This window comes from Varroa destructor, unplaced genomic scaffold, assembly GCF_002443255.2.
Source record: "Varroa destructor unplaced genomic scaffold, Vdes_3.0 BEIS01000004.1, whole genome shotgun sequence".
NCBI lineage: Eukaryota > Metazoa > Arthropoda > Arachnida > Mesostigmata > Varroidae > Varroa > Varroa destructor.
This window is the reverse complement of record NW_019211457.1, coordinates 28,499,568-28,500,315: the sequence shown is the minus strand read 5'-3', so window position 1 is coordinate 28,500,315 and position 748 is coordinate 28,499,568.

Sequence of the window (748 nt, the reverse complement as noted above, 5' to 3'; positions counted from 1 at the left end):
CACGATCTAACGGACATTTACTTGAAACAAGTCGCCCGTCTCCGAACAGTCAGTTGTCCCTATATTGGCTACCGTTATTTATTCTGTGTTTTGCTCTACCGTTCGCTTCATCGATCCTTGTTACTTCGCTTATTACCACAGTTAACAGCAACATCAAATATTTTTTTTTCACTATCATCAAACATTCTCTTCACGCCATATTCGATATAGAGTCTATAGGTGCATGTTACTTGTTATTAACATGTGTGACGCTTGTACCATTCAAAGGGAAACGGGACGCGACTCCTGTCAGTCTTGTCTGATAAATGACAATAATCATTTTAGGCTCAACAGAGCTAATAGGCTGCGTTGCCATTCTATCGCGTCGAAGTCAACCGGTAGTGACCACAGTCTTTTCTTTCCTTTTGTTGTTTACCACTATTCTCTTTTTCTGCCTAAAACCGGCCTTCGCCGATTTGCCTGAGTACGTAAGTGACCATTTAGCTAGCCGTCGCTATTCGTTTATCAATTGGTTTTCTGCAGGCATGTGCTATTACGATTTCTATTTTCACTTATCAACACAAGCGCAGATTATATTATATTGTGTTAATTAGCAACGCGTATCCTGTTGGCTACTTTGCGCGGTTGAACCGGGCGGAAACACCTTACCTATTGACATGCAGGCAGCGCCAGCAAGAGCAGCAGACCTTCCTCATCTCACGCATACAACATCTTATTGACTTTCGTTTTCATGCATTTAGCTATATAT